This window comes from Bombina bombina, chromosome 4 (genome assembly GCF_027579735.1).
Source record: "Bombina bombina isolate aBomBom1 chromosome 4, aBomBom1.pri, whole genome shotgun sequence".
Classification (NCBI taxonomy): Eukaryota; Metazoa; Chordata; class Amphibia; order Anura; family Bombinatoridae; genus Bombina; species Bombina bombina.
The window spans coordinates 1,205,934,405-1,205,957,946 of NC_069502.1; positions in this window are offsets into that span (position 1 = coordinate 1,205,934,405).

Consider the following 23,542-nt stretch of genomic DNA (forward strand, 5'->3'; position numbering starts at 1 on the left):
TATCATTTTGCTTATTAATAACAAGTTAAGATTTGTGGAGGTCCTGGGGGGATGCTCAGGATGTATGTCATTCATTACTGTAGCTCACCCACACCCCAAAGATATCAACTGCATTACATTTTCCGTTTATTACAAGGACACAGAGCAAGGAGAGAGGTAAAAGAGGAAGAAGAGAGATTTAAAATAAAGTAGGAATAAATACTAGGTAATAAGATTCCTCACCAATGTTCAGAGCACACTTGGGGGCCAATATAACAAAGTGCGAGCAGACATGATCTGCTGTAGCGATCATGTCCACCACACATTGATAAATGCCGACAGCATACGCTGTCAGCATTTATCATTGCACAAGCAGTTCTGGTGAACTGCTTGTGCAATGCCGCCCCCTGCATATTTGCGGCCAATCAGCCGCTAGAAGGGGGTGTCAATCCACCTGATCGTATGCAATCAGGCAGATTGATGTCCTCCACCTCAGAGGAGGAGGACAAGTTATGGAGCAGCGGTCTGAAGCCTTGCGTGGAAACAGCTGCATCAAGCTCCATACGGAGCTTGATGAATCGGCCCCTTGATATTTATCTTTGTGTACGGAAATAGAAATATTAGTGTCGATATTGTTACGTGATTTTCTACTTCCGAATTGACTCAGATGGTGGCTATTCATGACGCAGTGCATTAGACATGTGCATTAGATTAGTTCTGAATGCATATTCATTTTCATAAAACGAACATCCAAACAGATACACAAAAACTAATATATACTAACAAAATGTGTTGTTATATATTCATTCCCTTTAATTTAGCTTTAAAAAGTAAAATACCTATACGGCACTGTGGAGCTGCGCTTATCCCAAATCTTATTTACTGGGCCGAGCTTATATGAGGCTTAACGTGGCGGATCCCAGAAGAAGGGTCAGGATTAGTGCGGCTCCCCCAATGCGCTATAGGTAAGTAAAAAACTACAAGTGACACATTTTCACCAGCAGCAAAAGAACAATTACATTAGTTATAAGGAAAACAAATGAAAATGTTACGGAACATTTAGTATTTGTTTTTGTTTTAAACTAAACGAATACTGAATGGTGCAGAATATTTGTTACAAATATGCCCATGGGTACATGGATAAAAGTACAACGGAGAAACAATACAATAAAAACAACATTTTACAGACAGATACAGGGGGAATTGAAGGCCCTATTCCCATGGTAACATCCTCCTGGGGCTTATCCAGTACATGGTGATAGTGTCATATTGTCATCACTACTTAAAGGAACATTACACACCTTAGTCATCTTAACGTCTTACTTTAGATTAAGCTACAAATATCCTTCTTCACCCCTTTCTATATCATGCAGTAGTAACAGTAAAAACGTTATATTAAAATAAATATTGTTTCTGGTCACATTAAAATGGCTGCTAAGCTCCGCCCACCGATGACATCCCAATCTGGACTGCATTAAAGGCTTCACTAGTTACAAAAGACTCACTAATTTGATTCAACAGACTGTCAATGCTATTCAGCAGAATGAATAGATGCAGCCCAAATCGTGATGTCATCAGTGGGCAGGGCTTGGCAGCCATTTCAAAGTGACCAGAAACAATATTAATTTTAAAATAAAGTTTTTACTGTTTAGAAATGGTGAAAGAGGATATTTGCAGCTTAATATAAAGTAAGACTTTAAGATGACTAAGACTGTCCCTTTAACTACTGGACCCATACCTGAACTGACGATTACCTATTGGCCTAACAATAAGAAGGGCTCTACTATAATGAATGGAATTGTGAAGCTAAGATCTTTGTAAATTCCAGTTGGAATAGACTGTATAGATAATATTTTTCTAAACTAAATACTAAATTCTCTGAGTTGCACATTATACACTTTTATAGCACATTAGGATTTTTGGGAGACAACAGTTTATATTCAAGGCAAATCCCTAAACTAATCAAGCCTGCTGGGCCACTAATTACAATACTGTGCAGCTAATTAGCATACTGTTGCACTCATGCAAAATGATGCATATTTCATAAATTAATTAATTTAGAATTAGCAAGAAAATGCCTAGCTAGAGCTAGAGAATTAATGGTGAGTGTTGGGAAAAATTTGATAATCGCTAAAATGTTTAACTACCATTATTCAAATGATGATTCTATGAAATTCTAGTTTAAGTCAAAGGGAATGAGTATTCTAATGTAATATTCAAATGTCATATTTTATATTTTCATGTTAACAGAAATATTTGAATGGTCCAACTCATGTAAATGGAAAATTGAAAGCCTGAATCCCAACATTTACAGCTGTTGGCTGAAGACAATTCTATAGCTGTAAATTAAATTGTTTTCTCAAATACTGGGTTGCATTTTTTGGCATTGATGTTTTAGATCAGATAATATACTGTACCTAGGCCCAGGGGTTAAACTTCCTAACTAAAATTTAGCATTTTTAAATGAAACCCCTGAGTTATGTTTATGACACTTATATAACATATAACACAACATATCAGAAATTCTGAATGACATGTCATGGTGACATTACAACTTTTTAAATCCCATTTTTAATAAATATAAGACTCTGGCACAGATTACAAGTTTTGCGTTAGAGGCTATGCGGTGCTAACGAGCAGTTTTCTCTCACCGCTCACTTACCTGCAGCGCTGGTATTACAGGTTTTTACAAACCCGTCGTTAAAAGACAAGAAGTGAGCGTTGAGCAAAATTTTGCTCATTACCACACTCCAATACCAGCGCTGCTTAAGTCAGCGGTGAGCTGGTCGTACATGCTCATGCACGATTTCCCCATAGGAATCAATGGGGAGAGCCAGCTGAGAAAAAGTCTAACACCTGCAAAAACGCAGCGTAAAACTCAGTAACGCAGCCCCATTGATTCCTATGGGGAAATAAAAGTTATGTCTACTCCTAATACCCTAACATGAACCCCGAGTCTAAACACCCCTAATCTTACACTTAATAATCCCTAATCTGCCGCCCCCCACATCGCCGACACCTACATTATACTTATTAACCCCTAGTCTGCCGCTCCGGACACCGCCGCCAACTACATTATACTTATGAACCCCTAATCTGCTGCCCCCAACATCGCCGACACCTACATATTATTTATTAACCCCTAATCTGCAGCCCCCAATGTCGCCGCAACCTATATACACTTATTAACCCTTAATCTGCCGCCCCCAACGTTGCCGCCACTATAATAAACATATTAACCCCTAAACCACCACACTCCCGCCTCGCAAACATTAGTTAAATATTATTAACCCCTAATCTGCCGTCCCTAAGATCGCCGCCACTTACCTACATTTACTAACCCCTAATCTGCCGCCCCCAACGTCGCCGCCACTATACTAAATGTATTAACCCCTAAATCTAAGTCTAACCCTAACCTTAACAACCCCTAACTTAAATATAATTTAAATAAGTTAAAATAAAACCTACTATTATTATCTAAATTATTCCTAATTAAAACTAAATACTTACTTATAAAATAAACCCTAAGATAGCTACAATATAACTAATAGTTACATTGTAGCTAGCTTAGGGTTTATTTTTATTTTACAGGCAAGTTTGTATTTATTTTAACTAGGTAGAGTAGTTATTAAATAGTTATTAACTATTTAATAACTACCTATCTAAAATACATACAAAAATACCTGTAAAATAAAACCTAACCTAAGTTACACTAACACCTAACACTACACTATAATTAAATAAATTAACTAAATTAAATACAATTACCTAAATTAAAATAAATTAAATTAGCTAAAGTACAAACCCCCCCCCACTAAATTACAGAAAATAATAAACAAATTACAGATATTTAAACTAATTACACCTAATCTAATAGCCCTATCAAAATAAAAAAGCCCCCCCAAAATAAAAAAAAACCCTAGCCTAAACTAAACTACCAATAGCCCTTAAAAGGGCCTTTTGCGGGGCATTGCCCCAAAGTAATCAGCTCTTTTACCTGTAAAAAAAATACAAACAACCCCCCCAACAGTAAAACCCACAACTCACACAACTAACCCCCCAAATAAAATACTATCTAAAAAAACCTATGCTCCCCATTGCCCTGAAAAGGGCATTTGGATGGGCATTGCCCTTAAAAGGGCAGTTAGCTCTTTTGCAGGCCCAAAGTCCCTAACCTAAAAATAAAACCCACCCAATACATCCTTAAAAAAACCTAACACTAACCCCCTGAAGATCGACTTACCGGGAGAAGTCTTTATCCAAGCCGGGCCGAAGTCCTCAACGAAGCCGGGAGAAGTCTTCATCCAAGCCGGGCGTAGTGGTCCTCCAGATGGGCAGAAGTCTTCATCCAGACGGCACCTTCTATCTTCATCCATCTGGCGTGGAGCGGGTCCATCTTTAAGACATCCGATGACTAAAGATGAATGAAGTGACATCATCCAAGATGGCGCTTCCTTTAGATTCCGATTGACTGATAGAATTCTATCAGCCAATCGGAATTAAGGTAGAATCAATCCTATTGGCTGATTCCAATCAGCCAAAATGATTGAGCTTGCATTCTATTGGCTGATTGGAACAGCCAATAGAATGCCCGCTCAATCCTATTGGCTGATTGGATCAGTCAGAATTCTAGAATTCTATCAGCCAATTGGAATCTAAGGGACGCCATCTTGGATGACGTCACTTAAAGGTACCTTCATTCATCTTTAGTCATTGGATGAAGAGGATGCTCTGCGTCGGATGTCTTGAAGATGGACCCGCTCCGCGCCGGATGGATGAAGATAGGAGATGCCGTCTGGATGAAGACTTCTGCCCGTCTGGTGGACCACTCGCCCAGCTTGGATGAAGACTTCTCCCGGCTTCATTGAGGACTTCGACCCGGCTTGGATGAAGACTTCTCCCGGTTAGTCGATTTTCAGGGGGTTAGTGTTAGGTTTTTTTAAGGGTGTATTGGGTGGGTTTTATTTTTAGATTAGGGAATTTGGGCCTGCAAAAGAGCTAACTGCCCTTTTAAGGGCAATGCCCATCCAAATGCCCTTTTCAGGGCAATGGGGAGCTTAGGTTTTTTTAGATAGTATTTTATTTGGGGAGTTGGTTGTCTGGGTGGTGGGTTTTACTGTTGGGGGGGTTGTTTGTATTTTTTTTTACAGGTAAAAGAGCTGATTACTTTGAGGCAATGCCCCGCAAAAGGCCCTTTTAAGGGCTATTGGTAGTTTAGTTTAGTTTAGTTTAGGCTAGGTTTTTTTTTTATTTTGAGGGGGCTTTTTATTTTGATAGGTCTATTAGATTAGGTGTAATTAATTTAAATATCTGTAATTTGTTTATTATTTTCTGTAATTTAGTGTTTTTTTTAGGTAATTGTGTTTAATTTAGTTAATTTATTTAATTATAGTGTAGTGTTAGGTGTTAGTGTAACTTAGGTTAGGTTTTATTTTACAGGTACTTTTGTATTTATTTTAGCTAGGTAGTTATTAAATAGTTAATAACTATTTAATAACTATTCTACCTAGTTAAAATAAATACAAACTTGCCTGTAAAATATAAATAAACCCTAAGCTAGCTACAATGTAACTTATATTGTAGCTAGCTTAGGCTTTATTTTATAGGTATTTAGTTTTAAATAGGAATAATTTAGATAATAATAGTAGGTTTTATTTAGACTTATTTAAATTATATTTAAGTTAGGGGGTCTTAGGGTTAGACTTAGATTTAGGGGTTAATACATTTAGTATAGTGGCCGTGACGTTGGGGGTGGCAGAGTAGGGGTTAATAAATGTAGGTAGGTGGCGGCAATGTTAGGGACAGCAGATTAGGAGTTAATAATATTTAACTAATGTTTGCGAGGCGGGAGTGTGGCGGTTTAGGGGTTAATATGTTTATTATAGTGGCAGCGACATTGGGAGCTTCAGATTAGGGGTTAATAAGTGTAGGTAGGTTGCGGCGACATTGGGGATGGCAGATTAGGGGTTAATAAATAGTATATAGGTGTTGGCTATGTTGGGGGTAGCAGATTAGGGGTTCATAAATATAATGTAGGTGGCGGCGGTTTCCGGAGCGGCAGATTAGGGGTTAAAAATTGTATTATAGTGTTTGCAATGCGGGAGGGCCTCGATTTAGGGGTTAATAGGTAGTTTATGGGTTTTAGTTTACTTTTTAGCACTTTAGTTATGAGTTTTATGTTACGGCGTTGTCCCATAAAACTCTTAACTACTGACTTTTAAATGCGTTAGGGATCTTGACAGGGTAGGGTGTACCGCTCACTTTTTGGTCTCCCAGGACAGACTCGTAATACCGGCGCTATGGAAGTCCCATAGAAAAAAGACTTTACGAAGTTTATGTAAGTCATTTTGCGGTAAGGCCAAAGAAGTGTGCGGTGACCCTAAACCTGCAAGACTCGTAATACCAGCGGGATTAAAAAAGCAGCGTTAGGACCTCTTAACGCTGCTTTTTTACCCTAACGCACAACTCATAATTTAGCTGTCTGTTAATTTTTGTTTAGGCAACATAAGTAGAGATTCAGTGTTGCATTTTTAAGTTCCTAATGAAGAGCTGTAGGCTTATTATACTCACATTATGCCCACGGAAGAGCAAAGATATAAGATTGTTGAATACAGACTCTGGATACCTTAACAAATTGAAAGTATGTTTATGTTGTAGACATGATTACCAGTGCCACAGTATCTGTAAGACTGCTGAGGTTTTACATGAGGAGGAAGTGTACGTATGGTAGTATTTCCTTCAAGTGCCCCTGATCTGATAATGTAAAGAAGGGGTTTTCCACTGATAAATCATTAAAGGGATATAAAACAGTGCTCCTATAGCAAAAACAAATATGTTAATAAAAAAAAAAACATAAAAGGAAGCAGATTGTGTAAAAGACAGCAAACAACCTACCTGTTTTCTTACAACACTTACAATTTCACTTTTTAGCCACTGCCTGCAGCTTGAGAAGGGAGCAGACAATTTTGGAACTTAAGTTGCATTCTACTACTTATGAGCATGAGCAAAACAGACTTAGGGGTAAATTAACTAACTACAGCGAATCGAGTCCGCTCGACATTGCTAAATGCCGACATCATACGCTGTCCTCATTTATCATTGCACAAGTGTTTCTAGTGAAATGCTTGTGCAATGCCACCCCCTGCTCACTGGCAGCCAATTGGTCACTAACAGGGCCTGTCAATCATCCTGATCATATCAGATTGGGATGATTTCAATCCGCCACCTAAAATGTGGTGGACAGGTTAAGGAGCAGCGATCTTATGACCGCTGCTTCTTAACTTCTGTTTCAGCCTGAAACAATGGGCCTCCTAAGCAGCATCCGTTGCTTCATAAATGGAGCACTTGCTGTCTCTCTAGTATTATCTGAGCAGTAAACCAGCTCATGGTACTCTAGAGGGTTCATGACATCAAGGTATATATGCCTTCCTGCAGAGGGCCCAGTCTCTTTGTAGGGCTGTGACATAAAGTTACCTCTTCTGGCTTTTGCGTGAGTATTAATGCGAAGGTGCGCTAGGAGAACCTGCCCTAAAGGTGTTTTAACAATATTTGAAATGCCTATGTTCTTCACTTAGAAGAAAATGCAGAGTCTGATGGGTATAAAGGTTGGAGACTCTCCTGAGGGTATAAGGGTGGGAAAGTGTGATGGGTATAAGAGTGGGAGAGTGTCTGGTGTGTATAAGGGTGGTAGAGATTTCTGTAGGTACACAGGAGGGATAGAGTCTGGTGGGTATAAGGATGGGAGAGTTTTCTGAGGGTATAAGGGTGGGAGAGTGTCTGGTGGGTATAAGGATAGGGTAGTATTCTGTGGGTATAAATATTGGAGAGTGCATTTGGGTGTATGTGTGGGGGAGTCTTTTGTGAGTATAAACATGGGTGTCTGATTGGAGAGTGCATTTGGGTGTAAGTGTGGGGGAGTCTTCTGTGAGTATAAACATGAGTGTCTGGCGGGTATAACTATGGGGGAATCAGTGGTGGGTATAAGGACGGGAAAGTTTCTGGTTGGTATAAGGGTGGGGGAGTCTTCTGTGGGTATAAAAATGGTAGAGTGCATGATGGGTATAAGGGTGAGTCTCCTGAGGGTATAAAGTGGGAGAGAGTCTGGTGGGTATAAAGGTGGGGAGTCTTCTCTGGGTAAACAGGTGGGTATGTGTTGAGGAGTATTTTTCAGTTACACAGGTGTGAGTATTGTGGGTATAAGGTTGGGAGAGTCTCCAGAGGGTATAAATGTGGAAGAGAGTACAATGGTGGGGGAGTCTTCTGTACATACACAGGTGGGAGACAGCCTTGTGGGTATAATGGAGGGTGTGTCTCAAGAGGGTATGAAGCTGGGAGAGTGTCTAGTGGGTATAAGTGTGGGGAGTCTGCTACTGGTAAACATCTTGGTGAGAGTGAGATGTGTATAAGGATGGGGAAATCTCCAGAGGGTAAAAGTTGGGAGAGAGTCTGGTGTGTATAAGGTTGGGGGAGTCTTTTGCAGGTAAACAGTTGGGAGAGAGTCTTTTGTGTATAAGGGTGGGGGAGTCTACAGAGGGTAAAATGTGGGAGAGTCTGGTGTGTATAAGTGTGGGGGAGTCTTTTGCAGGTAAATAGTTGGGAGAGAGTCTGATGTGTATAGGGTTGGGGGAGTCTTTTGCAAGTACACATGTGGGAGAGAGTCTTGTTTTAAATTATTTTATTTATCAGATGGCAGGGTACAAAAAGCAAAAAGGAAAGGGCAGAAAAAGGCAATGCAAAAAATTGTGATTAAACATGCAAAAATTCGGCCAGAAGCACAACCAACCCCCCAAATAAAACCCTAACTAAAAAAACCTAAGCTCCCCATTGCCCTGAAAAGGGAATTTGGATGGGCATTGCCCTTAAAAGGGCAGTTAGCTCTTTTGCGGCCCAAAGCCCTAACCTAAAAATAAAACCCACCCAATACACCCTTAAAAAAACACTAACCCCCTGAAGATCAACTTACTGTTCTGAAGACCGGACATCCATCCTCAAGGAAGCGGCAGAAGTCTTCATCCAACCGGGCCGAAGTCCTCAACAACAGCATCTTCTATCTTCATCCATCCGATGCGGAGCGGCTCCATCTTCAAAACATCTGACGCGGAGCATCCTCTTCTTCCAGAGTCTTCTTACTGAATGAAGGTACCTTTAAGTGACCTCATCCAAGATGGTGTCCTTTAGATTCCGATTGGCTGATAGAATTCTATCAGCCAATCGGAATTAAGGTAGAAAAAATCCTATTGGCTGATCCAATCAGCCAATAGGATTGAGCTGGCATTCTATTGGCTGTTCTAATCAGCCAATAGAATGCGAGCTCAATCCTATTGGCTGATTGGATCAGCCAATAGGTTTGAACTTCAATCCTATTGGCTGATTGCATCAGCCAATAGGATTTTTTCTACCTTAATTCTGATTGGCTGATAGAATTCTATCAGCCAATCGGAATCTAAGGGACGCCATCTTGGATGACGTCACTTAAAGGTACCTTCATTCAGTAAGAAGACTCCGGATGAAGAGGATGCTCCGTGTCGGATGTCTTGAAGATGCAGCCGCTCCGCGTCGGATAGATGAAGATAGGAGATGCCATCTGGATGAAGACTTCTCCCGGCTTTGTTGAGGACTTCGGCCCGGTTGGATGAAGACTTCTGCCGCTTCCTTGAGGATGGATGTCCGGTTTTCAGAACAGTATGTCGATCTTCAGGGGGTTAGTGTTGGGCCGCAAAAGAGCTAACTGCCCTTTTAAGGGCAATGCCCATCCAAATGCCCTTTTCAGGGCAATGGGGAGCTTAGGTTTTTTTAGTAAGTATTTTATTTGGGGGGTTGGTTGTGTGGGTGGTGGGTTTTTACTGTTGGGGGTTGTTTGTATTTTTTTTTACAGGTAAAAGAGCTGATTACTTTGGGGCAATGCCCCGCAAAAGAAACATAGAAACATAGAAACATAGATATTGACGGCAGATAAGAGCCATAGGCCCAGCAAGTCTGCCCGACCTTACCTAACAGTATAAACTTATCTAGTTCGTAGGATAGCCCTATGCTTGTCCCATGCATTTTTAAAGTCCCCCACAGTGTTTGTTGCTACTACCTCTTGAGGAAGTTTATTCCATAAATCAATCACTCTTTCTGTAAAGAAGTGCTTCCTCAAATTACTTCTGAATCTACTACCCTTTAGCTTGAGCTCATGACCCCTTGTTCTTGAATTTTCCATTTTATGTAAAATACCCACAGCCTCAGTTTTACTAAACCCTTTAATGTACTTGAAAGTTGCTATCATATCACCTCTTTCCCTTCTCTCCTCTAAGCTATACATATTTAGGTCATTGAGCCTATCCTGGTAAGTTTAATTTTTTCGACCATGTACCATTTTGGTAGCCCTCCTTTGCACAGATTCAAGTTTGTTAATATCCTTCTGAAGATATGGTCTCCAGAACTGCACACAATACTCAAGATGAGGCCTAACTAATGATCTATAAAGTGGCATAAGAACCTTACTATTTCTGCTGCAAATACCTCTACCAATACATCCAAGCATTCTGCTAGCCTTACTCGCTGCATTACTACATTGTTTACTAAGTTTTAAATCATCTGAAATAATAATTCCCAAGTCCTGTTCCTCGTCTGTAACAGTCAGTAAAGTGTCATTGAGTCTGTAATTAACATTTGGATTTTTCTTCCCTAAATGCATTATTTTACACTTTGCTGTGTTAAACTTTAGACCCCAGTCATTTGTCCAATCCTCCAATTGTTGTATATCACTTCTCATTTTGTCTACCCCCCCTGGAACATCCACTCTGTTGCAAATTTTTGTATCATCTGCAAAGAGACATACTTTCCCCTGTAGCCCTTTGCTGATATCGCAGATAAATATGTTAAACAAAACAGGCCCCAGAACTGACCCCTGAGGAACACCACTAGTAACAGCCCCCTCTGCTGAATGAACTCCATTTACTAAGACACTTTGTTTTCTGTCCTTAAGCCAGCATTCCACCCAGTTCACAATTTTTGAATCTAGACCAAGGAGATATAGTTTGTGAATAAGTTTATTGTGTGGGACGGTGTCAAATGCTTTGCTGAAATCTAGATATGCTACATCAAACTGCTCCTCCCTTGTCTAATACTTTTGTTACATAATCAAAGAAGTCAATTAGATTAGTCTGACATGATCTCCCTGAAGTAAAACCATGCTGATTTTGGTCCTCTAAATTGTTTGTCTTTATGTAAGTCATAATTCTTTCTTTTAAGAGGCTTTCCATTAATTTCCCTACTACTGAAGTTAAACTAACTGGCCTGTAGTTGCCAGATTCTTCTCTACTGCCCTTTTTATGAAGGGGTATTACATTTGCTATTCTCCAATCATCTGGGACAGCTCCTGTTAATAGTGACTGATTAAACAGATCAGTTAATGGGACAGTTAGCACTGATCGAAGTTCTTTTAAAACCCTTGGATGAATATTATCAGGACCCACTGCCTTTGTAACATTTATTTTTGATAATGCTAACAAAACCTCATCCTCTGTAAAAAGATTACTGTTAAGCTTGTTTCTATTTTGCGTTGCATCCCTTAATGTAGACATTCTATCTTCACAATCTTTAGTGAAAACAGAACAGAAGTAATCATTGAGACAGTCTGCAATCTGCTTATCTCCTTCTATTATTCTACCATCAACTGATTTCAATTTTACTATTCCTACCTTATTTTTTCTTCTTTCACTGATATATCTGATATATAAGGCCCTTTTAAGGGCTATTGATAGTTTAGTTTAGGCTAGGGTTGTTTTATTTGGGGGGGGGGGGCTTTTTTTATTTTGATAGGGCTATTAGATTAGGTGCAATTAGTTTAAAGATCTGTAAATTGTTTTTTATTTTCTGTAATTTAGTGGGGGTTTTTGTGATTTAACTAATTTAATTTAATTTATTTAATTGTTTTTAATGTAGTTAATTTATTTAATTGTAGTGTAGTGTTAGGTGTTATTTTAACTTATGTTAGGTTTTATTTTACAGGTCAATTTGTATTTATTTTATCTAGGTAGTTATTAAATAGTTAATAACTATTTAATAACTATTCTACCTAGTTAAAATAAATACAAACTTGCCTGTAAAATAAAAATAAACCATAAGATAGCTACAATGTAACTATTAGTTATATTGTAGCTAGCTTAGGGTTTATTTTATAGGTATTTAGTTTTAAATAGGAATAATGTAGTTAATTATAGTAATTTTCTTTAGATTTATTTAAATTATATTTAAGTTAGGGGGTGTTAGGGTTATGGTTAGACTTAGATTTAGGGGTTAATATATTTAATATAGTGGCAGCAACGTTGGGGACAGCATATTATAGCTTAATAAGTATAATAAAGGTGGCGGGGATGTTAGGGGCGGCAGATTAGGGGTTAATAATATTTAACTAGTGTTTGTAGGGCGGGAGTGCAGTGGTTTAGGGGTTAATATGTTTATTATAGTGGCGGCAATGTCCGGAGCGGCAGATTAGGGGTTACATTTTTTATTATAGCGTTTGTGATGTGGGAGGGCCTCGGTTTAGGGGTTAATAGGTAGTTTATGGGTGCTAGTGTACTTTTAGCACTTTAGTTATGAGTTTTAGCGTTGTAGTGTAAAACTCATAACTACTTTAGAATGCGTTACAGATCTTGGAGGTAGAGGGTGTACTGCTCACTTTTTGGCCTCCCAGGACAAACTCGTAATACAGGCACTATGGAAGTCCCATAGAAAAAAGGGTTTACGAAGTTTACGTAAGTCGTTTTGCGGTAAGGCCAAAGAAGTGTGCGGTGCCCCTAAACCTGCAAGACTCGTAATAGCAGCGGTAGTGAAAAAGCAGCGTTAGGACCTCTTAACGCTGCTTTTTCAGCTTACCGCAAAACTCGTAATCTAGCTGATTGTTAATACACACATTTCATAATATCTCAATATTTGTATTATCAAAAAACTAGCAATTGTTCTTTCTGTCAGGCTTTTCTATTTTAAGACCCCTACAGACAACAAAAAAAAAAGGAGGGGAGGGGGATTAAAAGAAATAATAAAAATTATAGTTTTAAGTCCCCTTCTCTCTATCCTTGTCATCCCATCTAAGGATCCTACCTTATTCCAAGTAAGACTAAGGGGCCGATTTATCAACCCTCTGTCGGACATGATCCGATCAGCGGATCATGTCCGACAGACATAGCTGAATGCGGAGAGCAATACGCTCTCCGCATTCAGCATTGCACCAGCAGCTCTTGTGAACTGCTGGTGCAACGCCACCCCCTGCAGATTCGCAGCCAATTGGCCACTAGCAGGGGGTGTCAATCAACCCGATCGTATTCAATCGGGTTGATTTCCCGCGATGTGTGTCCGCCTCCTCAGAGCAGGCGGATAGGTTATGGAGCAGTGATCTTTAGACCGCTGTTTCATAACTTGTGTTTCTGGTGAGCCTGAATAGTCGCCAGGAACACGGAGCATCAAGCTCCATACAGAGCTTGATAAATGGGCCCCTAAGTCTATATTTCTAAAAGGGAGTATAATGTTTTTCCTTACGGCTAGATTACAAGTTGTGCGTTAAGGTTAAAAAGAAGCGTTGAGAGGTCCCAATGCTGCTTTCTAATGCCCGCTGGTATTACGAGTCTTGAAATGACAGGCTCACAGCTCACTTTTTTGGCCAGCCTCGGAAATACCACAAATCCACTTACGTCAATTGCGTATCCTATATTTTCAATGGGACTTGCAAAGTGCCGGTATTACGAGTCTAACCAAAAGTGAGCGGTACACCCTCTACTGTCAAGACTGATACCGCATTTAAAAGTCAGTAATTAAGAGTTTTACACTAAAACGCTGTAGCATTAAACTCTTAAAGGGCCATGAAACCCACATTTTTTCTTTCATGATTTAGAAATAGAATGCAATTTTAAACATCTTTCTAATTTACTTATATTATCTAATTTGTTTTATTCTCTTGATATTCTTTGCTGAAAAGTATTTCTTGATATGCTCAGTAGCTGCTGATTGGTTGCTGCACATAGAAGCCTTGTGTGATTGGCTCACCATGTGCATTGGTTTTTCTTCAACTAAGGATATCTAAGAAATTAAGCAAAATAAATAATAGAAGTAAATTGTAATGTTGTTTAAATTTGTGTTCTCTATCTGAATCATGAAAGAAAGATTTTGAGTTTAGTGGCCCTTTAACTAGTGCTAAAAAAACCACTAACACCCATAAACTACCTATTAACCCCTAAACCGAGGCCCTCCCACATCGCAAACACTAAAATAAAATGTTTAACACCTAATCTCCGGAACCGGACATTGCCGCCACTATAATAAATATATTAACCCCTAAACCACTGCACTCCCGCATTGCAAACACTAGTTAAATATTATTAACCCCTAATCTGCCTGCCCCCCCAACATTAAAACCCACCACCCACACAACCAACCCTACTCTAAAACCCACCCAATCCCCCCTAAAAAACCCTAACACTAACCCCTTGAAGATCACCCTACCTTGAGACGTCTTCACCCAAATGGGCAGAAGTGGTCCTCCAGGCGGGCAGAAGTCTTCATCTAAGCCGGGCAGAAGAGGTCCTCCAGACAGGCAGAAGTCTTCATCCAGATGGCATCTTCTACCTTCATCCATCTGGTGCGGAGCGGGTCCATCTTCAAGACATCCGACGTGGAGCATCCTCTTCAAACGACGGCTGACTGAAGAATGAAGGTTACTTTAAATTACATCACCCAAGATGGAGTCCCTTCAATTCCGATTGTCTGATAGAATTCTATCAGCCAATCGGAATTAAGGTAGAAAAAATCCTATTGGCTGATGCAATCAGCCAATAGGATTTTTTCTACCTTAATTTATGGGTGTTAGTGTTGGGTGAAGACGTCTCATGGTAGGGTGATCTTCAAGGGGTTAGTGTTAGGTTTTTTTAAGAGGGGATTGGCTGGGTTTTAGAATAGGGTTGGTTGTGTGGGTGGTGGGTTTTAATGTTGTGGGGGTATTTGTACTTTTTTTTTACAGGTAAAAAAGCTGATTACTTTGGGGCAATGCCCCGCAAAAGGCCCTTTTAAGGGCTATTTGTAATTTTGTGTAGGGTAGGGCTTTTATTTTTATTTTGGGGGGCTTTTTTATTTTGGTAGGGGGATTAGAGTAGGTGTAAATAGTTTAAAAATCTTTCCCGTACTTAAGATAATTTTTTTAAATTGTAATTAATTGTATTTAGTTTATGTAATTAATTTAATTATAGTGTAGTGTTAGGTGTAATTGTAACTTAGGTTAGGTTTTAATTTATAGGTAAATTTGTCTTTATTTTAACTAGGTAGTTATTAAATAGTTAATAACTATTTAATAACTATTCTACCTAATTAAAATAAATACAAAGTTGCCTGTAAAAAAAAAAAAAAACCTAAGATAGATACAATGTAACCAGTGTTCCCTCTAAGGCCAGTTTTGTGTGCAGCCCCGGAGTGAAACAGTTAATTAGGTAACCACACCCTGCAATTAGCAAACACTGCACAATGCAGATGGGAAGGTGTGGTTCTCTTGTTAACTGTTTCACTGCTGGGCTGCACACAAAACTGTCCTTAGAGGCAACACTGAATGTAACTATTAGTTATATTGTAGTTATCTTAGGGTTTATTTTATAGGTAAGTATTTAGTTTTAAATAGGAATAATTTAGTGAATTGTAGTAATTTTATTTAGATTTATTAAAATTATATTTAAGTTAGGGGGGGGTTAGGTTTAGGGTTAGACTTAGGTTTAGGGGTTAATATGTTTATTATAGTGGTGGCGACGTTGTGGGCGGAAGATTAGGGGTTAATAAATGTAGTTAGGTTGCGGCGACATTGGGGGCGGCAGATTAGGGGTTAATAAATATAATGTAGGGTTCAGCAATGTTGGGGGCATCAGATTAGGGGTTCATTAGTATAATGTAGGTGGCGGCGGTGTCTGGAGCGGCAGATTAGGGGTTAATTTTATAATGTAGGTGTCGGCGATGTTGGGGGCAGCAGATTAGGGGTTAATGAGTGTAAGATTAGGGGTGTTTAAACTCGGGGTTCATGTTAATGTGTTAGATGTAAACATAAAGTATTTAAATAGGAATCAATGGGGCTGCGTTAGGAGCTTTACGCTGCTTTTTTGCAGGTGTTAGGTTTTTTTTCAGCCGGCTCTCCCCCATTGATTCCTATGGGGAAATCGTGCACAAGCACGTTCAGCCAGCTCACCGCTAACGTAAGCAACTCTGGTATTGAGGTGAGATGTGGAGCTAAATTTTGCTCTTTGCTCACTTTTTTGCGGTTAACGCCAGGTTTGTAAAAACCCGTAATACCAGCGTTGTCTGCAAGTGAGCGGTGAGGGAAAACTCGTTAGCACCGCACCACTGTTAACTCAAAACTCATAATCTAGGTGTTAGGAAGTTATTTAATAAAAATTTACCATTTTGTAAAAAAAAGACCACACTTGTGGTTCTAGATTAGTATCTGTGTCTCTCTGTTCAATAATACACTGCTTTTTAATGAAGCTCATTATTTCTGAAAATGTGTCTTATCTTTTCATTTGATGGAATCAGCCAATCAGAATCAAGTTCAATCCGATTGGCTGATCCAATCAGCCAATCAGATTGAGCTCGCATTCTATTGGCTGATCGGAACAGCCAATAGAATGCGAGCTCAATCTGATTGGCTGATTGGATGAGCCAATCGGATTGAACTTGATTCTGATTGGCTGATTCCATCAGCCAATCAGAAAATTCCTACCTTAATTCCGATTGGCTGATAGAATCCTATCAGCCAATCGGAATTCGAGGGACGCCATCTTGGATGACGTCCCTTAAAGGAACCGTCATTCGTCGGGAGACAACGGAAGAAGAGGATGGATCCGCGTCGCCTGCTTCAAGATGGACCCGCTCCGCACCGGATGGAAGAAGATTGAAGATGCCGCTTGGAGAAGATGTTTGCCGGTCCGGATGTCCTCTTCTTGCCGGATAGGAGGAAGACTTTGGAGCCTCTTCTGGACCTCTTCAGCACCGGATGATGGATCGCCAACCCCCGCTTGGGTTGGATGAAGATGTTGGAGCCAGGACGGATCGGTGAACCTGGTATGGTGAAGACAAGGTAGGAAGATCTTCAGGGGCTTAGTGTTAGGTTTATTTAAGGGGGGTTTGGGTTAGATTAGGGGTATGTGGGTGGTGGGTTGTAATGTTGGGGGGGGGGGGTATGGTATGTTTTTTTTTACAGGCAAAAGAGCTGAAATCCTTGGGGCATGCCCCGCAAAGGGCCCTGTTCAGGGCTGGTAAGGTAAAAGAGCTTGTAACTTTTTTAATTTAGAATAGGGTAGGGAATTTTTTATTTTGGGGGGCTTTGTTATTTTATTAGGGGGCTTAGAGTAGGTGTAATTAGTTTAAAATTGTTGTAATATTTTTCTTATGTTTGTAAATATTTTATTATTTTTTGTAACTTAGTTCTTTTTTATTTTTTGTACTTTAGCTAGTTTATTTAATTGTATTTATTTGTAGCAATTGTGTTTTAATTAATTTATTGATAGTGTAGTGTTAGGTTAATTGTAGGTAATTGTAGGTAGTTTATTTAATTAATTTATTGATAGTGTAGTGTTAGGTTTAATTATATCTTAGGTTAGGATTTATTTTACAGGTAAATTTGTTATTATTTTAACTAGGTAACTATTAAATAGTTCTTAACTATTTAATAGCTATTGTACCTGGTTAAAATAATTACAAAGTTGCCTGTAAAATAAATATTAATCCTAAAATAGCTATAATATAATTATAATTTATATTGTAGCTATATTAGGATTTATTTTACAGGTAAGTATTTAGCTGTAAATAGGAATAAGTTATTTAATAAGAGTTAATTTATTTCGTTAGATTTAAATTATATTTAACTTAGGGGGGTGTTAGTGTTAGGGTTAGACTTAGCTTTAGGGGTTAATCAATTTATTAGAATAGCGGTGAGCTCCGGTCGTCAGATTAGGGGTTAATAATTGAAGTTAGGTGTTGGCGATGTTAGGGAGGGCAGATTAGGGGTTAATACTATTTATGATAGGGTTAGTGAGGCGGGTTAGGGGTTAATAACTTTATTATAGTAGCGCTCAGGTCCGCTCGGCAGATTAGGGGTTAATGAGTGTAGGCAGGTGTCGGCGACGTTGAGGGGGGCAGATTAGGGGTTAATAAATATAATATAGGGGTCGGCGGTGTTAGGGGTAGCAGATTAGGGGTACATAGGGATAACGTAGGTGGCGGCGCTTTGCGGTCGGAAGATTAGGGGTTAATTATTTTAAGTAGCTGGCGGCGACGTTGTGGGGGGCAGGTTAGGGGTTAATAAATGTAATACAGGGGTCGGCGGGGTTAGGGGCAGCAGATTAGGGGTACATAACTATAACGTAGGTGGCGGTCGGAAGATTAGGGGTTAAAAATTTTAATCGAGTGGCGGCGGTGTGGGGGGACCTCGGTTTAGGGGTACATAGGTAGTTTATGGGTGTTAGTGTACTTTAGGGTACAGTAGTTAAGAGCTTTATGAACCGGCGTTAGCCAGAAAGCTCTTAACTCCTGCTATTTTCAGGCGGCTGGAATCTTGTCGTTAGAGCTCTAACGCTCACTTCAGAAACGACTCTAAATACCAGCGTTAGAAAGATCCCATTGAAAAGATAGGATACGCAAATGGCGTAGGGGGATCTGCGGTATGGAAAAGTCGCGGCTGAAAAGTGAGCGTTAGACCCTTTAATCACTGACTCCAAATACCAGCGGGCGGCCAAAACCAGCGTTAGGAGCCTCTAACGCTGGTTTTGACGGCTACCGCCGAACTCCAAATCTAGGCCATAATGTGTTATCTGAAGATAAGCAAAGAAGTCCTTACTGTCTAAAAGATACTCTTCTTTCAAATCAGGAAAAGTTTTGAGTGTTTTGAGATTAAAATCTACAAAGTGTGTTAGTTTAACGAGCCCTAAGCGGGCCCATTTGTGAAACACTTCCTCGTAGATTCCATGGGTAAATTCAGGGTTTCCTATAGTGTTCTAGTGATTAGAGATTGCATAGGTAAGACCCATTTTAGTACATATCTTCTGCCAGGCTAAGAGTAAATTGTATATCAAGCTTACATTTTTAACTGATATAGGAATGATTTTAAGATTAAAATGAAGAATGGCTATAGGAGAGTATGGATATAAAACATTCTCTTCAAGTTCTAATTGTGAAAAATAGTTTGACTTCTCAAGCCAGCCTATAACAAATCTTGCCAGAGAAACTAAGTTATACAGTTCCAAGTTGGGGAATGCCAGACCACCATGTTCCTTTCCCAGAAATAATCTATTGAGAGCAATTCCTGGTCTTTTCCCTTTGCCATATTAAATATGAAAGGGAGGAGTAGAAGTTACGGAGATATTTTTTTTAAAACATTAAAGTTACATTCTGAATTACATAAAGAATCTTGGGAAAAGAAATCATTTTAAACAAAGCAACGCTACTGAAATATTTAACGGCAAATTATGCCAGTGATGCAAGTCTTATTTGACCTTTGAAAGTATCTTTATAATGTTTAAAGTATACCAGGTACATGGGTCTCTCGAGATATTTATACCAAGATATGTAAATAAATGTGTTGCCACCTTATACTGTAGAGGAATGATGTTCTTTAAGCCAGAAAATTTCTGACTTGATTGTATTTACTTTATAACCAGAAAATGAACTGAATGTTTCAATCTCTTGCAAAAGTAATAAATATTTCTCTATACATTAGAAATATAAACTAAAAGGTCATCAGCATAGAGAGCAACCTTAATTTCCTTTTTACAAACTTTAATACCTTCAATTCTTTGACTGACACCAATGGCTAAAGGTTCTATATGATAAATAAAAGAGGTGAAAGCGGGCATCCCTGTCTGGTCCCTTGTTTTAAGGTTATGTTATTTGTCAATTGACCATTAATTAACAAAGCTGTTTTAGAAGTGTTATTAATATTTTTCACAAAGTGTAAGAAAGAGCCAGAAAAAAACAAATCTTTCCAAAGAAAGAAATATATGATCATGCTGCACCAAGTCGAATGCCTTCTCTGCATCCAGTGAGAGAACAGCGATATCTGCATATGTCCTAAGTACTACAGAGGATAGATAGAGCTTCCTTAGATACACAATAATCTATTGTAAGAAATAATTTTCTGATCTTAGAAGAAGCATTTATACCTTTAAGAAAACCAACTTGATTGGGGTGAATTATTTGATTTAAAGAGCTCTGTATTCTATTGTATTCTATTTAAGACCTCCGGTGCGGAACATCCTTCTTCCCCGACGACTACCCAACGAATGATGCTTCCTTTAAGTGACGTCATCCAAGATGGCATCCCTTGAATTCCGATTGGCTGATAGGATTCTATCAGCCAATCGGAATTAAGGTAGGAAAAATCTGATTGGCTGATGCTATCAGCGAATCAGATTGAAGTTCAATCCGATTGGCTCATTGGATCAGCCAATCGGATTGAACTTCAATCTGATTGGCTGATTGCATCAGCCAATCAGATTTTTCCTACCTTAATTCCGATTGGCTGATAGAATCCTATCAGCCAATCGGAATTCGAGGGACACCATCTTGGATGACGTCACTTAAAGGAACCTTCATTCGTCGGGTAGTCATCAGGGAAGAAGGATGTTCTGCGCCGGAGGTCTTGAAGATGGACCCGCTCCTCGTCGGATGGATGAAGATAGAAGATGCCGCTTGGATGAAGATGTCTGCCGGTCCAGATGTCTTCTTCTGCCCGGATAGGATGAAGACCTCTGCCGGTCTGGATGTCCTCTTCTGCCCCATCGGATGAAGACTTCGGCATGGCTGGGTGAAGACGACTCAAGGTAGGGAGATCTTCAGAGGGGTATTGTTAGGTTTTTTTAAGGGGGGTTTGGGTGGGTTAGAGTAGGGGTATGTGGGTGGTGGGTTTTAATGTTGGGGGTTGTATTTTTTTTTACAGGCAAAAGAGCTGGTTACTTTGTAATGTAGTATAGGGTAGGGACTTTTATTATTTTGAGTTTTTTTTTATTTTATTAGGGGGCTTAGATTAGGTGTAATTAGTTTAAAATTCTTGTAATCTTTTTTTATTTTCTGTAATTTAGTGTTTGTTTTTTCTTGTACTTTAGTTAGTTTATTTAATTGTATTTAATTGTAGCTACTTGTAGTTAATTAATTTAATTTATTTAATGATAGTGTAGTTTTAGGTTTAATTGTAACTTAGGTTAGTTTTTATTTTACAGGTAAATTTGTCTTTATTTTATTTAGGTAGCTATTAAATAGTTATTAACTATTTAATAGCTATTGTACCTAGTTAAAATAAATTTAAATTTGCCTGTAAAATAAAAATAAATCCTAAAATAGCTACAATATAATTATTAGTTATATTGTAGCTATCTTAGGGTTTATTTTATAGGTAAGTATTTAGTTTTAAATAGGAATAATTTAGTTAATAAGAGTAATTTTTATTTAGATTTATTAAAATAATATTTAAGTTAGGGGGTGTTAGGGTTAGTGTTAGACTTAGTTTTAGGGGTTAATTAGTTTAATATAGATGGCGGCGGTATAGGGGGGCAGGATAGGGGCTAATAAATTTATTATAGGTGGCGACGGTGTAGGGGGGGCAGATTAGGGGTTAATAAGTTTAATATAGGTGGCGGCGGGGTCCGGGAGCGGCGGTTTAGGGGTTAAACAATTTATTTAGCTGTGGCGGGGTCTGGGAGCGGCGGTTTAGGGGTTAATATGTTTATTAGAGTGGCGGTGGGGTCCGGGAGCGGTGGAGGTGGTATAGGGGGGCAGGATCTGGAGTGACGTAAGAATCGATCTGTGTCGGACTGAGTCCGGCGGATCGAAGCTTACGTCACTATATTTTACTTTTGCCGGTCTGTAGAGCTTGATAACTTAGGCGAATCAGCCTCGCCACAAATACGCTGCAGAATTCCAGCGTATTTGAGGTTGACGGCTTGATAACTAGAGGCCATAGAATCTATACTGTCTGAGATTTCTTTGTCAGTAATCGGAGCATTAATTAAGAGTAATAAGTGTTCTGGACAACCCAGGACCGAGATATTATCCCAGAATTTTGTTTTATAATCTAAATTGGGTTCTTTATATGAGTATAATTCAGAATAATATCTCTTTTGAATCTTTGAGACTATTACAATTTAATTGAATCGCTTAAATACCTTGAGAACTAGAAACATTTTTATTTATTCTAGCCAAGAGTGTACCCGTGTTATTTCCTTATCTATAGTATTTAGCCTGAGTTTATAATTCAGCCATTGTTGTAGAGTGAAGGCGTAAATTTCCTCGTTCGTTCTTAGCATTAAGGTATTTAACCCAGTTTTCATTGGAGGAGTTTAAGAGATAAGCATTGTCTGTATTAACTAAATAATTTATAGTTTATGTTTCTCTCTTCCTAAGTCTTTTCTTCATGTTAATCATAAAGGAAATAATATCACCAATCAACACTGCCTTAGCAGTCTGCCAAAACAGCTCAGGATTATCTATATGTGCTTGGTTGAAAAAACAAAAATCCTCCCACTTTTTGACAATGTAGTTTCTAAATTTAAGATCATTAAACAAGTAAGATGGAAAATGAAAACGACGAAAAAAAGAATTAAATGAAAAAAGAGAAATTTCCAATATAATAGGTTCGTGATCCGAGAAACAAAAGGAGGAGATCAACGAGTTAACTCCCATATTTGTTAGACTATTGCTGGTAAGGAACATGTCGATTCTAGAGAGAGAACCATATTTTTTCGACATACATGTATAATTTTTTGTATCAGGATTCTGTTCTCTCCAAATATCTCTGATCCCAAGATTACAAAAGAGTTTTCTAAACTGTTTGTTCTCTAATTTATCTCTATTAGTCTTGGCACAATTCTTACCCTGTCTAACCCTATCTAAAGAGTACTGTGGAATCATATTGAAATCAACACCCTTCTACTATCTTTAATATCCTAGTTTTAATTTTTTTCCAAAATAATGGGTTAAAATCATTAGGTGCATAAATGTTGCATAAGGTAAATAGACCATTTGTAGATTTTATTTTTAATATAATAATTCTCCCATCAGTATCAATGAAAGAATCAATAATCTAATATTTAATAATATGTGGGAGAGAGTCTGGTGTGTATAAGGGTGGAGGAGTCTTTTGCACGTACACATGTGGGAGAGAGTCTGGTGTGTATAAGAGTGGGTAAGTCTCCAGATGGTAAAAGATGGGAGAGAGTCTGGTGTGTATAAGAGTGGAGGAGTCGTCTGCAGGTAAACAGTTGAGAGAGAGTTTGGTGGGTATACATGTGGGGGGAGTCTCCAGAGGGAGTTTTCTGTAGGTAAACAGGTGGGAGAGAGCCTGGTATGTATAAGGGTGGGGGAGTGTCCAGAGGGTATAAAAGTGGGAGAGAGCCTGGTGGGTATTAGGATGGAGGAGTCTCCAGAGGGTAAAATGTGGGAAAGTGTCTGGTGTGTATAAGGGTGGGGGAGTCTTCTGCAAGTAAACAGTTGGAAGAGAGTTTGGTGGGTATAAGGGTGGGGGAGTCTTTCTTTTGTAGGTACACAGATTGGAGAGAGCCTGGTG